Source organism: Balaenoptera acutorostrata, chromosome 17 (assembly GCF_949987535.1).
Source record: "Balaenoptera acutorostrata chromosome 17, mBalAcu1.1, whole genome shotgun sequence".
NCBI classification, from domain to species: Eukaryota; Metazoa; Chordata; class Mammalia; order Artiodactyla; family Balaenopteridae; genus Balaenoptera; species Balaenoptera acutorostrata.
Window position 1 is genome coordinate 28,652,541 of NC_080080.1, and position 16,499 is coordinate 28,669,039.

The following is a 16,499-nucleotide window of genomic DNA, read 5'->3' on the forward strand; positions in this document are numbered from 1 at the left end:
CCAACCATGTGGTCCTCATAACAATCCTAGGTAGGAGGTGTTATTGTTACTCCCATTTTACAGATGCAGGGTATAGGCAGAGTGAGGCTACACAACTGGCTCAAAGTCATACAACTCATAAAGGGATGGTCAGAAATCTGTTTTCAGAAGCTTGTTGCATACCAGCATATCATCCAGTTTATGGAAAAATGGTCATCCTAGAAAAACATCTTTATAAGTATCTGTGAAATGCTCACTGGCGAGAGCAGTACTTAAAATGATCTCTCCTAACTTATCCTTTTTGAACTGAGAAGATATTTGTACTACAAACGTTAAAAGGAGGGTTTTGGGACTCTCATGACAGAGTATTAGAATACCAGAAGAGATGTGAATTCTTACTATTGACTAAACATAAAATAGAGCTGCTTACAGATATCGTTGGATATGAAATATCTGTACAAAAGAACAAAAACTTCATGTGTAACACTTCCTTTTAACTTCTAAATTTTCGTAACCATCATGAATTCATAGGAGCACCATTTAGTACTAAATTTTAATATCAGAAAAGATAACATATGTAAAACTTTCTTCATCAAGATTCTGTCATGACCATTACTACATTTGACCTTCACAACAGCCCTAGTGTAATGAAGACCAATGTTCCAATTTCATTTTATAAATGACAACCATGAATGTTTGACTGACTTGCTGAAATCACAGAGAGTGGAAGGCAAAACAGGATGTTATCTGAAACCTGCAACTCTGAGTCTAAAATCCAATGCCATTTTCACCGCACTTCATTTTCTAATGGTTTGGAATATTTTAAAGACAACTGCAATACATTTGTTCAATATGAATGAGGTAGAAATACCAACTGTCCCAGTTTGTCTGGGATCAAGGAGTTCTCTGGACATGGGACTTTCAGTGCTTAAATCTAGAAAGTCTCCAAAAAACTGGGACTACTGGGTTACCTTCTGTAAATCTAATTGTTTATACAATTCAAAAGAAACCAAAACAACAGTTGTTGATTTTAATGGCTATGTGTATTTATAGGGGAAAAAAAGCCATGGAAAGATTAGCATGCCATTCAGTGGGTTGTGACTAAAAGTGAATTAATAAATAAATGAGAATATTATTCACATTAAAAGCTGGAGGAAATAAATGTGGCAAAGTGTGAATGCTCGTCTTTCGACTCATTAGAAACACATAATCATAAATTGTAGAAGCACGGAAAAACTTTGAGTAGAGGGAGGTTAGTGACCAGTGAGGTTTGAAATATTGTTCAGAGACAGATGGGATATTTTCCCCTGACTATTTAGTGAGAGTCTGATGAAGTCTGGAACAAAAACACTGTTTTTCACAATTAAATTGAAAGTATAAATGGAATTTTTATAATTATATTAGTGTGAAGTTGGAGAATTAAACTTACAACTTCTTCAAAATATTAACAATAGCTAACACTGATTGAAAACCTACTCTTGTTCCAGGCATTGCTATAAATGTTTTACGTTTAATCCTCAGCACAACTCTGTGAAGGAGATACTGTTCTTATCCCCATTTTATATATGGGGGACTGAGATACTGTTCTTATCCCCATTTTATATATGGGGGACTGAGGCATATGCAACATACCCAAGACCGTGGCAAAACAGGAAGACAAAAACCGAGCCAAAAGGTTCCAGAGTCCATGTGTTTAACCTCTATGCTGCATCTAGTTAAGGGTGTGGCAGAAAGTGGGGTACTTCTGTTTATTTATAGCTCTCCCTTTGAAATCATTTCCAAATATGTAGGAAGTAAAGTAGTTGGGAAGAGCCACACGGAGGAGGTGTTATTGGAGGGTTAGAGATGGAGTTTGGGAAGTAATATATTGGTGCCAATAGACTGGTGCCTTATTAATGGGAATCTTAGAGGCATTATTCTTCCCTTCTTTTGTTCTCATTAAGCAGAATCTTCCCTTGGGTGGCATTCTCTGAGCTTCCCTAACTCTTGTGTTTTTAGAATACCTAAATGAGATTAGAAGAAAAGGAAACGTCAAATCCACATGGCAGTTCTACCCCCCACCCCAGTTTTCCTGAGGAAATCTGTAGTTCATTCTGTACTTTATTCTTTTTTAAATGGAATTTTGTTGAGGTAGATTTTCAATAATTGGAATAAGGGAGGGGATTAATGGTTAATTTATTATAGCAATAGCTACATTCCTGTAGAAAGGTATGATATTCAAGATGATGTTTGATATTCGAGATGAAGGGGAGAAAATGTTCTCTGCCTTTGTGATTATATTAAGAGCCAGAGGTGTAAATTTTTTTCTATAGAGTGATATTTAAATGCAAACATTCATAAACAGAAAAAAATATATTAATTCTGGGTCTCTTCTGTTCAGAATACTTTACATAGACTTTTCTACAGAAATGGGTTATTTCAGACTATTTCCCCGTGACAATGAAGTATCCCCTTTATACTGAAGGAAAGAAAACTACTGATGTATGAGCACTCGGAGTAAAGTGATTACATATTCCAAGCCACTAACTTCATGTTTTAAAAAACTTATATAGGACTGGCACTTTGTGGATATGTAAGACAAAGCAGAGGCTTTGGAGTTAGATAGACTTGAATTCAAATTCTGGTTGCTCCTGGTTGTCATTAGTCAAGTTTTTCACCCTCATTTCCTTTACCAGCAAAATGAAGATGATAAAACCAACCTATCTAACTCAAAGAGGTCTGAGAGTTAAACTAAATCATGGAACTAAAAAATCTAATAGATAGTAGGCATATATTCATTCCATAGACCGCTTGTGAAGTTCCCTAAAAATTCTAGACTTTCTTATGGCCAAAAATAGAGCAAAACTGATTAGTATTATTAGTATGGACAAGTTTGTCAAAGTTTCCCCTGACTCTGCACTTAGAATGTGCTGTTCCATCCTTGGACATATGCTAATTTGTTAAAAAAAATGTGCTTATAGGTTTCAAATAGACTTTGATTCTATCTAATGCTACTTGTGTGATTACAAGTTCAGCCAGACACCCTGATTTTTAATTGCTTCTAAAGAGCTAGTCAGGAAATATTCTCACATGTGTGTCACACAAACCCAGATCTGGCAGAGTTAATGTCCTGGTAATTAAGGATTTAGGCTGAGAAATTTAAAAATTTCTTACAGTTAAAATATGTGCTCATAGATTAAAATGAATAAATGTTGGCCTTGACAATTTATCTTCTTGGAAGTTTTTCACAAGTACACCTGAATAAGGCAACAGGGACATAAGGGCAATGGGGAAGGATTAACCCTTTTTTTCTAGTGTACTTTAAAATTAGTATTATTACCCTTAAGTATTCAGATGGAAATGCATGACCTCATATACACTTGTTTTCCCATTTATGTGAACTACCTGGAAAAACTCCCAAAGTACAATTGTTACTAATACATTATATATAATTCTGATTTCCTTTTTTTAAGGGAGATGGTAAATTCTGAGGTCAATTACAAGAAAGTGAATAATGGTTGCCCTTTAGAACTATCTCTTCAGTGTTCCTGTTTTTTTACTTTTATTCCTGTCCTTTTACATCTTCATTAAAGGCATTTATTATAATTGGACATATCTAATTGAAATGAAGCTCTCAGAAGCTTTTGCTGCAAGCACAAGAAAAAAAATGTTAATTTTCAGACTGATTAACAATATTTTTAATTACAGAATGATTTTATGAGCTTCCCAACCATGACAACTCAGATAAAGTTACTAAGTTGGGAAAAACTTAGAATATGTAATATGTTTCAGATAATTATATTTGCTTATGTTCAAAATGGTAGATCTGTTTATTGTGATACCCCCAAAAGCTAAAATGACATATAGAAGGTGGTTTAATGTTTTATTAACTAGATAGTATGACACGCTAGAAAATGCTAACCCAGTCTATGGAAAGGGAAACAATTTATTCAACAAGTTCATGAAGTCAAAGGATCGAATTGACCAGTGTTTTGACTCAGAATGTCATCTCTAGCTTTCATTCCTTATTAATCCCCGTATTCTCAAGTCTTGCTAGACTGGACTATTATCAGTTCCTGGAACTCATCTTACTCTCTTGTCCTTTTTTTTCTTTTGCATATACTTTTGCATATGCTATTCTCTCTGCTTAGAATAGTCTTTCCCATCCCTGAAATGTCCACATTCCCAGGCTAATACTTTTATGCATCTATCATTGTCATTCATTCACTTATTTGATGTTCACGTACAATCCAGCACCAGTGTGTATGCTGGGTGTGGGAGGGAGGCGGTTATAGCCCTGAACAAGACTCTCATGGCTCCTCCCTTCAGGGGATTTACAGCTCTGGCAGAAGGAGATTTCTCCATCCCATTCCCTTCCTGTGTTTCTTCTCAGCTTTGCCCCTAATGGGGAGAGTCTGTTAGCCTAATAATTTTCACATTAAAAAGAAACCTGCATCTGTTAGCCTTATAGATTAATTTACCTAATAGATTAATTTACCTAAGAGCTCTATAATGAGCCAGTAATTCTAAGAGTCCACCATCACCTTCCTGAAAAGGAGCCATTCCTGCCTTGACCATCAGTGCACTAAAACTTTTGTGGAGCAGAAACCCTGGGTTGATGTTGAGGAGTAAAAAGCCAAAGTCGGAGAGAGAATAGAGCCAAATCCCAGATATTCATCTACTCTCTGAGTTAGAAGTCTCTCCTAAGAGTTACCATTTTATTCTGCTCTCACTATAATGTATTGCCATTTTCTGTCCCTTTGCCCATTTTCCCCACTAAACTTTAAGACCCCTACTAATCTCTGTGTCCTCAGAACCTAGCCCAGAGCTTAGCACATACCGGACACTCAATAAATATGTTGAATTAATGAATGAACCAGAGCAGCCACCAGGTATGGCTGTGAAGGTGACCTGCTGCACAACTGCAGGGCAACCATTCACATAGCCCACAGTGTGAACAGTGCCGACCGGAGTCCTCCATTGTACCACCATATGCCCTGACTCTGGAAACGGACTAATACTGTTACTCTCTGATAAACAGTAATCCATGCTAGTGTGTCTAACTTCAGATACTAAAAGTATTTCACTTTCATTTTTAGTGCTTGGTCATTCATTTAAGTGTGAGGGAAAATAGGAGGGAAAACTTGTCTGTCCATACCACCCCATAGTACATAATCTACTTATTTATTGCTGACTTATTGAAAATAAAATGGAATTCAGACTCAGACTTGGGTTTGAGTTAAGACCCCATCACTTAATGGGTAAATGACCACAAGAACATTAATTCTTTAGTCTGAGACTCGGTTTCTTCATTTGTGACAAGAGGACAAAAATATCTAGCTCCCATATCTGTGGTCTAGAGGTCTATCCACCTTATTGTTCTCAACCAACAATCAGCTTTTGGTTTTACTGATATTCTGTATTAACTTTTCTGTTTTCTATTTCATTGATTTCTATTCTCATCTTTATAATTTTCCTTCTTGTTCTTGATTTGAGTTTAATTTGCTCTTTTTTTCTATTTCTCAATGTGGAATAGATCACAGATCATTGACTTTAGACCATTCCTACTTGATAAAATTTAACATTCGATGCTCTAAATTTCCCTCTAAGCACTGCTTTAACAGCACCCCACAAATTTTTTTCCTTAAATTTTTTTTTTTTTACTATAGGTTTGCAAGCAAGGAATTCTCTTCATTTTGGCTTGTCTAAAAAAGGGTCTTTATTTCCAGTTAATTTCTGAAATAAATTTCTGCTGGGTAAAGAATTCTAGGTTGCAAGTTCATTCTACCTAGAATAAACTAGAGAGAATTCTAGGTTGAAAGAATTTTGTATTTTAAGGATGTCACTAAATTTTCTTCTGTCTTGGATAGTTCCTGATGAGAAGTTTGTTGTAATTCTTATCCTCCTTCCTCTGTATATAATCATCTTTTCCTCTGGCTGTTTTTAAGATTTTCTACTTATTACCATGTTTTCTTTATGAATACACTCCTTGGGATTTAATGAGTTTCTTGGAAATATAGGTTTATAATTTGTAACACATCTATAAAAATTTTTGGTTATTATTTCTTAGACAAATGTTTTTGTCTCACCTTCTTTCTCTTCTTTTTCTGCGACTTCAATTACAATGTGTTAGACTACTTGATGTTGTCCTATGCATCTGTTTGTTTTTCATTCCTGTTTTTCTTTCTCTGCCTCATTTTGGAAGGTTGTATTATTATATTTTCAAGTTCACTGATTTTTTTCTTCTGCACTGTTTAATCTGCTCTTAATCCTACACACAAAATATATATATTTATTGATTTAATATTTAAAAATACTTTTCTAATAAGTTTGCTGGGGTATTATTTTGGCTAGATTAAAAATAACTGAATTAACATTGTCCACAAATAACTAATTATTTTACAATGGGTGTCTAAGTACTGAAGAAGTTATAGGAGAGTAAAAAGAATATTGAGCTTCAAAGCAGAAAGTCTGAATTTTATTCCAAATTTCCTTACTTATTAGCTAAGTGATCTTGAGCAAGTTGCTAGTGACTTTAAGAGCAAGTTACTAATGTTTTCACTGTGCAAACTATGGTTCAAGGACCTGCCATCTGTTTTGGGGAGACAGTTTTATTGGAACACAGCCACGCCCATTAGTTTAAGTATTGTCTATGGCTGCTTTCACATTATGGCAGCAGAGCTGAGTAGTTGTGACACAGACTTAATGGCCCACAATCTCTAAAGTAACTAATCTCTGTCCCATTTTAGAAAAAGTTTACTGACCTTAGCATTAGAGCCTCAGCTTTTTATCTATAAAATACAAGTGATAGCACCCACATCACAGGGTTGCTGCTAGGATACTTAACTGTGCTATACATGTGTGAAAACCTTTAGTACAGTGCTTAGCACATAGCCATTGCACAACAAATGCTTGTTAAATTGGAATTTAAAATTTCCATCCCCCTCCCAATGGTTGATTTAAAAACTATTTTCTTTTTAACCTTACTTTTATAAGGTGAAACAATTATCTGTCAAAAAGCAAAATTTAACATTTTCCCTTTTAAAAAACTCTGTTATTTGCTTAGTCATCATGACTTTGTCAAACAATGTAACCTTTATGCTTTTTTGTCATAAATAATTAAAGTAACAATAGGATATTTTAAATTCAGCAGTGCTGAACTCCACAGACTTGATACAAATAGAAAGGAAATAGAATATTTCTGAGTTTTTAAATGGTAAAGACCATAATTTTCTTTAAACAGCAGCAAACATAAAAGCCTATAAGTTAAAATTATTGGTGGTTCTTTCTTGAACGACACTGTTAAAGATACAGGAGTATATTTTATTTCTGTTCTTGATGATTAGAAGCATATCGTGTGAAAAGTGAAATGATAATTTGGAAACAAAAATAAATAGGAATATTCTACACAAGAGACTGTTCCAGCAACTGCATGCTGTGTACACTGTAATTCTTAGCTACTCATGCCTATTATGGCAAGTAGGTACATAAGGAGAGGCAAGTCACCAGGAAGTATTCCCTCCTTGTAGAACTGCTTTTATTAAATTGTTCTCTACTGCGATCATCAGTACATCCTACACTGAAGGAATATATAAGAACATTATTGAACACATCCTGTCTGATCTTAGGACAATAATCATTGTACTCATCCTGATAAATTGCTGTTTCTAAGTTATGAACCCTGTGCACTGAGGAACTGATCAGGTTTCCATTTTCCCATGAACTTGACAGAATGCTCAGGGCCACATTTATGACTCAGTTGTGGCAATCATGAGTCTTCATGATGTACATTTTGCATTTTAGTATTCTTCCTGGTTGCATTTTATGTCCTTTGTTTCTTCCTTTTGCTCTGCTTTTATCTGTGCTAAGTATTTTATGTAACTTTGCAAGCCACATTTAATCTTTTCTGGAACAAGATTGGGTATAAATAGATAGGTAATTGGGAAGTAAGTGGGTAGGTTATTTCCCTAAAGTGCTAATATGTCTATTTGGTTCTCTCCTTGAAATACCCTATAAATAACACAACAAAATAACTCTCAGCTTACCACTTGATATATTTTACAATTTGAAGAGAAAGATTTAGTTATATTAGTTGCTTGGATCCCTACATCATACAAAAAGATTAAAATAATTCTGCAACTGATCCTCTGTCTTCTCTAAAGTAAGCCTGTGATTTCAATACCAAATTTTCTTTTAAATATCAACAAGAAGGAATGCTTATGGTCTGTATTTAAACCATTCAGTCATACTAATTTTATTTGCTTGATAAAGATTATTGGAATTGGTTGCATTTTAAAAAGCTATGCAAGTGGAACTACAAAAATATATATTTCTAAATACATGACAAATCTTATTTATTAATTAAATAGGTATGTGTTGAGCACTATGTGTCATGGGCTTCCCTGGGGCACAGTGGTTGAGAGTCTGCCTGCCAATGTAGGGGACACGGCTTCGAGCCCTGGTCTGGGAAGATCCCACATGCCGCGGAGCAACTAAGCCCGTGAGCCACAACTACTGAGCCTGCGCGTCTGGAGCCTGTTCTCCGCAACAAGAGAGGCCGCGATAGTGAGAGGCCTGCGCACCGCGATGAAGAGTGGCCCCCGCTTGCAACTAGAGAAAGCCCTCGCACAGACACGAAGACCCAACACAGCCATAAATAAATAAATAAATAAACCCAAAAGTTAAAAAAAAAAAAAGATTTACTGAGTTAAACTGAACTGAATCAGGCAAGCAATAAAAAACCAGGAAACATGAGGGCACTATAAATATCATGGATCACATACTCAAATACCCTCAGGGCCTGACAGATAATATAAATAAATAAGCACATGCTCTGTTTAAGGGGAACAACTAGTCCAATCCAGACAGTTGTTACCATGTAGGATTGCAGCCCCATATTGCCAGACTGGAGGTTTTGGAGAAGCCAGAAGTCTCCATTTTTTAATATAAACATTCCTATTTTAGATCCTAGTGGCAATAAATTCAGTTTAAAGATTCTTTGGGGGCCAAAAAACCTGGCTGTTTCCAGCATGGGACCACCAATGTGTCTCTGCTGGTGATATCTGGTGATATTTCAACCAGGATTTTTTGCTGCAAACTATAAAAAACAACTTTAGATATCTGATACAAAAAAAGGTAAGGAAAAAATTAAATATATTGGAAGGCTATAAGAGTAGGGATAGACAAAGAATTGGAGGAATAACTAAATAACCAGATTTGAGGCAGGACAGAGCCTGGGTAGTGCTAGGGAATCTTGAAGGCAAAAACTAATGGATACTGGAGTAGCTGGACTCCATCAGGCTTCTATCTGTGCCAAGTAACCATGACTTAAATTACTGGTAGGGTTGCCAGACTTAGCAAATAAAAACACTGCACACAAAGTTAAATTTGAATTTCAGATGAACAACCAATAATTTTTAGTATGTCCCATGCAATATTTTATTTTAACAATCCTAATACCAGTAACCAGAGTCTGACTTGCTTAATTTGGGTCACACATCTATCCTTACCTCCCTAAGTGAAACATCAAGGAACACTGCAAGTCATGGAAGAGGGATAGATTTCTAAAAGAAAATCTGGGTCTTCAACCACAGGAAAGGGCAAGGAAGGTTAGGATGTCAAAATGGACCATTCCCTTCCTTCTCATTCTCTCTCTCTCTTTCATCATGACAATTTATAAAATAATAATATTTTATAATAAAATAATAATAATTTATAAAAGTAGTAAATACTCATTGAACAATCTGCCCTAGCCACTAGGACAAGCACTATTCTAAGTACTAGGAAAACAGCATGAACAAAACAGACACAGATTTATATATTTTCCAGGTCAATTCTGTCTCCATTCTGTTTCACAGAAAAAAAAAATCACACATTCTTTCACCCACCTTAAGAGAGGAGTATAGTAACTTTCAATAAGCTGCAGAAACTTGCCTTTGTCCTACTATCAAAGCAGGTCCTGGGCCTATTTCTGCTGCCTTCCAGATTTCTAGAGACAAACGTCAGATCTCAGTCCACTGTGTCCCTGATAACAACGGCTCTCTGAGTGTTCTTGCTGAACCCCTCTCCCCACCCGTCTCTCAATCCCTAGACTTGTTTTGAGGGGACTGGAGCCACCCATCAATCTTATTGAAGGAAGAGGGGCTGGGGCTCAAAACATGGATTTTGCCAAAGAAACTTCCTCACAAAATCCTCTTTCTCACCTGCACTCTCTTTCATCACCCTTTTGTAAACAAGAATTTGTTTTTAGTGTTGTAAAGCCAGCTTTTGGCTGGCTGTTTCCTGCAAATCTCTGCATATGGTCAGTCTCTAGAGCTATCTCAGTATTTTATGCAACATTTTTGGGCTGCACTCTAAACCAGAATGCCTGAGTTTAAATTGGAATTTGAGACCCATGACAATAGCTGTGAGACATTGAACAAGTTACATGGCCATTTTGTGCCTCAGTTTCCTCACCTAAAGAATGGGGTTTATAGAAGTTCCTGCCTCATGTCTTTATCATGAGTTTTAAAATATAAAAAGTTCTTAGAACAGAGCCTGGCCCATTGTAAGCCATTGTTATTTTATAGCCTTTTTCTGTGTCTCATTTGAAACTTCCAAATTAGCATCTTGTTGCTTTATTCTGTTCCCTTTTAACCTTTTTATTCTCCTGTCCTTAGACTGATTGGGATTCAAATCCATCCAAGTCATTCATCCATACCTAGGCTTCTGCTGCTGATGACATTCTCACACATAAAAGATTTTTCCTCTTTTCTGCTCACTATGTACAGTTCACATAATTATGAAAAATGAGGCTTTTCATCAAATTTTTCCTAAGCTGTCTGAAAAATCAACTTCTAAACTATTACCAAGCAAGAAAGAGAGCATGGTAATCATTTTTCTTTTTTAGTGGCAGCTAGAAATTAGAGCTTTCTGGGGGAGGAATTTAGTAGTAACTGTCAATGCTGGTTTCTTTATTTTGTCTTTTAAGCAGGTAATTTTTCAGTGATAGTGAGTGACACTTTTGAAGTTAAGGTAATTATTTCCTACTATGTTGATGATGGCTGTGAATAATACTCCATTCTCAATTTGTGGCATATTCAAGGAAACACATCTTTTTAAAATTGCTTTTCTCTGATTTTTCAAGGGTTATAATAGTTGAACTCTGAGTTCACAATAAGATCGTTGGAATCATAATTCAAATCATGTGAAATTGTACCACTGATTTCTTGATGCAAGACCTCTTAAATGACAATGTAACAAAATTCAACATTTTACCTACTTAGTAGATTTTGGTTGCCAGAAGAGTACTTAGCATCTTTCCTTACTGAAGGTCTTGGAATCTTTGAATATTCTCCAGTGGAGATCAAGGCAGCTTGTAATTCACAGACTTTAGGTAGGTTTTGCGAGCAGAAAAATTCCCAGCTATAAAAAAAGGAGGAAAACAAATCCTCTAAGGAATTAGAACCTCATCTATCTCAGCAAAAAGAGATTAAAGCTCTTTTTGTGAAACAGCTCTTCACATAGTAAAAAAGATCAGCCAAAAGATTTTTTTCTGGACTGGTTTTTATTAACTAAATAACTAGTTTTATGAATTCTTCTTTTCTTGCTTGTTTGAATTTAGTTGGTCGTTTGACTTAATCAAATCTATCGGTTGTTTTGCATTATGAGAACCAACAATTCCTGAATGTACTCCATTAGATGCTGATCTGATGGGATACTCATTCATTCAGTCTTTATTTATTAAGCACCTGCTATGTGTCAGGGATAGTTATGGGGGATACAGATGCAAACAAAACAGAAAAGATCTATGCTCACATCTAGTAGGGCAGAGGTGAAATAAACAAATAAACAATTCTACATTTTCATGTAGTGAATAGTACTATGAAAAAAAATAAGATGAGATAAGAGTCTGAAGGACAGAGAAGGAGCTTATTGTTTTAGATGCGATGTTTTATATATTAATAGAAAGGTAAAAACTTTCTGAGAAAGTGATACCTGAGTAGCAATCAGAACAGGGTGAATGTGAAAGGCATAGAAATATCTGGGGAAGAACAGCGCAGGCAGAAGAATAGCAATGGGAAGGGTCCAAAGGCACAAGAGTGGCTGACATATTCCAGAGACAAGGTGGTCAGTGTGGCCCAGGGAGGCATATGTGAAGCAGACGTTAATGGAGGCAAGAGACCAGATTGTGTAGGACTTTGTGGACCTTGGTCAGAGCTCTGATTTCCATGCTGAGTTGATGTGAAGCCACTGGAGATATTTGAGTGTGTGTGTGACATAATTTGATTTATGCTTTAAAAAGATCCCTTGATCATTAAATAAAAAACATATGGTAGGTTGGGAGTGAGGGGTAGGATATCAATAGTATTTTTTTTCTCTTAAGACTTCTGTGGTCAGAAAAGTTTTGGAAACACTATATTCAACAAAGGTAAGAATTAATGGATTCTTAATTCTTAATTAATGGATTCTTAATTCTTTTGTTTTCGTGGAAAACGAAAAGGGAGATTAGATGTACAAAGGAGCAGAGTGAAATAATCCGCACCCTTGGGCCCAGTGAGGCTTCCTGCCTTTCCTCAGGAGGTAGAGTCTGGAGCAAACAGAATGAGCACACAACGCTGTGGTGCGGGGGCTTTGGAATCAGGCACGCAGCTGTGGAATCCTGACTTTGCCGCTTCCTAGGTGTGGGGCGGCCAGTTGCTTTTTTTTACATTTTGAGCCTCTATTTTCTCTTCTAATAAAGAGGTGGTGATAGCTCCTTGATGGAGCTGTTGTGTAGACCATTCAAGATGATATGTGTGTAACTCATTTGTCTCTCTCCCTGGGTGGAATCTTGTTTTCACCAGTGTGCCAACTGTGAAGCAAAACTTCACTCTTTACATTCACTAGAGAGAAACCACTCCAAATGTTAGTGAACAATGTGTATTTTACTAAAGATTTGGGGGTACAGTTGAGGTGGGCATTCATGTGGTACAGGATGTAGCATGTCGCTCCAAAACTCGCAGTTACTAGTTATTTTTTGCTGAGTGGGTAGAGACTGCTAACTGTAACATTATATCCATACACCCCTCCTTCCTTTTAGCAACAGAAGCCTCCAACTTTTAGCTGAGAACATAGCTGCCCAGCTAGAGATTGCATAATTTTGGCCTCGTTTGCATCCAGGTGTGACTAAATAACCAAGCCAGGACTGTGGGGTATGAACAGCAATGATATGTGCTATACCTGGGTCATCTTCTCAGAGTTAAAGCTGCTTGTCTTGGACTCTCTTTCCTATTTCCTGTGACCTAAAGAATACTGACAACCCAAACCACCTTAGAAACTACAACTATTCATCCCTGAACTATTAAGTGCTAACAAAATAAACCACCTCATTTAAGCCATTATATTTTGAGGTCTTCTTGTTAGAGGAGCTTGGTCTATATTCTAATTATACATAGACCAGTTCTCAGTCTCAGATCTCTCTCTCTCCTCTTATCCTCCAGGGCCTAACTCTCCAGGCTACAGTCTCTCCCATCCTGGATCTGATGCTCCCATCTCACTCCCTTTCACTCCTTCTCATGCAGTTCAATTTAACTTTTTTCTATTCCCTTCAAACATCTGTCCCCCATGCATTGTTTTTTTTTTTTTTTTTTTCTTTTTTTCTGTATACAAGGGACTCTCCAGTCTCTGGGGTGTATCTTCTTCAGAAAGTAGAAGAGAATTATAAATCACAATGATATTTTCCTGTGTTACACGTGGAAAACCCTCAAATAGAACCTGGTAGGTAACAGGTGCTCAGTAATGAGTTGTTCCATTTCCCATTTAGCCCTTTGTCTTCTCCAGGAGTTGACACTAGTCCTGGGACAAACTGGGAAGATTTAAAGATCTACTGTGGTGCTATAACCCTGCTATAGATCAAAACTGAGCCCTGGGAAAAATCCAGATCAGTGATAACCTAAGCCAGGGTTAGACATCTTAGGAATGCTTTGGGTCAAAGAGAACCTTCTCAGCGAATCCTAAACCTGGCTGATAATCTAAAGGTTAAATAATGTACAGATTCCAGGGTCCCACCCCTGGAAAATCTGATTCTGTAGGTTTGCTGCAGGGTCAGGAAATCAGTGTTGTTAGCAACCATATCAGGTAATTTTGATGCAGCCATTTAGCTGGTGCACGGACTAAAACTTTAGATATCATGAATCTAGGACTTTGCAAAACTTTAGGTAGGTCAGGTAATGCTCATTTCCACTACCTTTCCCTCCCCCCCCCCCCCCCCCCCCCCGCAGCTCTCAGCTTCCCTGATAACACTAGAAAAGATTAAACTGATAATTCAGCCATAGGATAAGGAGCCTTAAATTTTTCCAGCCACTTCAAACTATGGGCCAGATTCCACTCTCAAGTTCAGTCACATATGGCCAAGGACTACAACAGGTTTTGAGCACATCCAAGTAAGTATCACAATTTGGCTTGGTACACATACAGAAATTGCCAATGCAAGACAAAGGGAGAGTAACAGGAAATGGGAACACATCTGTTTGGAGGCCCAGCTACCTGATATGTTAGCTTTGGCAAACCTTGTATACTTTGTCCTGCCAATGAAGCTGCTGACAAGGAAAATTGAAACACTGACCTCATATGGCTGGGATCAGTACCAGTAATGCCACTGTACATATTAGGCCTTCAAAACAGTTCCGGAGGTTGATCTGGGCCTCAACTTGGCAGCCCTGAGCCACACAGATCATTACCTACAATGGAAATTATGCAACTTTATTATCAAGATGATTTACTTTGAAAATGTTCATGGCCTAGAGCTCTAGAACTTGCATACAGAAAATAAATTCAACATTTAAACTAAATGCAGCAACTTCCAAACAGAAAAATGGGTAGTAAAATTTCAGAGTCCAAACATTATGCAGCAGATGCTAAAGGTCAGAAGAATGTATTAAAGGGAAAAGTGCCAGGGATCAGGGAATCACAGGCAAGAAAAAGGCCTTTGGAGGCCCTCTTTCCCATCCTCTTCAAGGAGAGGGATGCCCTTCAAGTCATCTCCCATTGCTGACCATCTCCCTCACAGTGAAGAAGATGGGAGGAGAAGCTGGAGGCTGCAGAGACAATGTTTAGGGGCCTTCACCACAAGACCAGGTACATGGGATTTTATTTTCTTTGTATATTTTAGTTTTAAGGAACATCAAGAAATACCGTTTATAATGTAGAAAGTCTGGGATTTAATTACATTTAACTTAATGGAAGCACTTATACAACCTTCTGATACTACTTTTGGATGTAGTTGCATTGAACTGTCATGAGAACAAGAGTTATTATTCAAAAGGCTCATCCTCTAGATTAGCACATTGGATTATGCAATTTGCCAAGATGTCAGGCATGAGTAAGAAATTACTCGCTCTTGTTTTGACAGAAATATATTCAAGCACTTTGGATTATCTTCTGGGCCTTAAGTGTTCAGAGAATCCCAACACTTGTCAAGAGATCCGTGCCAATTCAAATTATCCTGTTAGCCCGTTTTTGTGACATAGTAGGTCTCAGGTTGGGCAGGAGGAGGGAAAACATATTTGTGTTCTACATGTCTGATGAGCATTTCTTCTGGACAATTCTATAATGTAGACTTCTTATCTTTATCCCATTCCTCTTGTTTTTCTTCCCTCCCTCACCCTGGATCATGCAACTCATTCCCTAGCAAGTTTCCAGTACTAAGGCTTATTGAACCCCTACTTTGTATCAGGTTTTGTACTTGGAAAGTCACACACATACATTTATTTAATACTTTAAACACCTCTAAGTAAATGATATTATTCCCATTTTATAGATGGAAGAAATTATTACTGAGAAAGGATATTAACTTGATCAAAATAATGAAACTAGCCAATGTTAGAGCTGGAATTTGAATCTATGTCTTCTAATTCCAATCCAGTGGTATTTCCATTATGTTATGCTGCTCTTCCATCATTGAAAGCAAACACTTGGAAGTTAAGCGCTTGGACTTTTGAAGTAAATGAATTCCAGAGCATATCTGAATTCAACTCGATAGAAATGTCATTTGATGAAAGGATTGAGATACACAGACCATACAGTATGGTACTAAATTCAAGTCTTTTTGTTTCACGTCAATTAAGAAGTTTCAGTGAAAAGAACTGTACAAAGTCTGAACCTGAGAGAGCATACTCAACTCCCCAGGGGACAATGACACAAAATAAAAAACTTACTTTTACCAACTGGTACCCTTGCTAACATGGTCTTGGAAATCCATGTTATGATGGAGCCTCTCAGGTAAAACAGTATTCTCCCCAGTTATAAATTTATTTTAATGGGGAAAGAAATACATTCGTAGTTGTAACACCTACTATTGAGCTCTTGCTCTGACCCTTAAAAGCTATGTAGTTTTGGCAGATCTCAGCATCTCTAAGCCACTGTTTAGAGTTCCCTGTAAAATGGGCATTTATAACACTAGCCAGGCCAATCCTCCTATCCACATTCAATGCTAGATTATATACTCTTTGGATTAGGGACAGTGTTTCTGTGTGTCTAGAAGAGTACTTGGCACAATGGAGGGAACCATTCTTCATTGATTG